Here is a 1,117-nt window from a genome sequence, read left to right as displayed (position 1 = left end):
AATCCGATCTCCCTAACTAAATATTTGCAACTTGACAATTTAAAACAGACTTTTCAAGTACTTAAATATTATTTAATGGATGAAAACGGGGGGATTTTCAATTCCGATCCATGCAGTAACATCGTTTTCAATACATTTAATTTGAATTGGCATTTTCTGCATCATAATTATCACAATAATTATTGTGAAGAAACACCTACAAGAACAAGAATTAGTCTTGGACATTTTTTTTTTGAAAATGTATGTATAGCCAAAAATAGACCACACCTAAAATCGGGTCAAATTATAATTGTTGAAGTTGATTCTGTAGTAATAAGATTAGCTAAGCCTTATTTGGCCACTTCAGGAGCAACTGTTCATCGCCATTATGGCGAAATGCTTTACGAAGGAGATACTTTAGTTACATTTATATATGAAAAATCACGATCTGGTGATATAACGCAGGGTCTTCCAAAAGTCGAACAAGTATTAGAAGTGCGTTCGATTGATTCAATATCGATGAGCCTAGAAAAGAGAATTGAGGGTTGGAACGAGCGTATAACAAGAATTCTTGGAATTCCTTGGGGATTTTTGATTGGTTCTGAACTAACGATAGTGCAAAGTCGTATCTCTTTGGTTAATAAGATCCAAAAGGTTTATCGATCCCAGGGGGTGGAGATCCATAATAGACATATCGAAATTATTGTACGTCAAATAACATCAAAAGTCTTGGTTTCAGAAGATGGAATGTCTAATGTTTTTTCACCTGGAGAACTCATTGGGTTGTTACGAGCGGAACGAACAGGGCGTGCTTTGGAAGAAGCGATCTGTTACCGAGCCGTATTATTGGGAATAACGAAAGCATCTCTAAATACTCAAAGTTTCATATCGGAAGCAAGTTTTCAAGAAACTGCTCGAGTTTTAGCAAAAGCCGCCCTCCGAGGTCGTATCGATTGGTTGAGAGGTTTGAAAGAGAACGTTGTTCTAGGAGGAATGATACCAGTTGGTACCGGATTCAGAGAATTAGCGCACCGTTCGAGGCAACATAACAATATTCCTTTAGAACCCCCCCCAAAAAAAATTTTCGAGGGGGAAATGAGAGATATTTTGTTCCACCACAAAGAATTATTTGATTTTT

The sequence above is a fragment of the Cucumis melo genome, unplaced genomic scaffold (genome assembly GCF_025177605.1).
Source record: "Cucumis melo cultivar AY unplaced genomic scaffold, USDA_Cmelo_AY_1.0 utg001052l, whole genome shotgun sequence".
Taxonomy (NCBI): Eukaryota; Viridiplantae; Streptophyta; class Magnoliopsida; order Cucurbitales; family Cucurbitaceae; genus Cucumis; species Cucumis melo.
Note: the sequence above shows the minus strand (reverse complement) of the source record.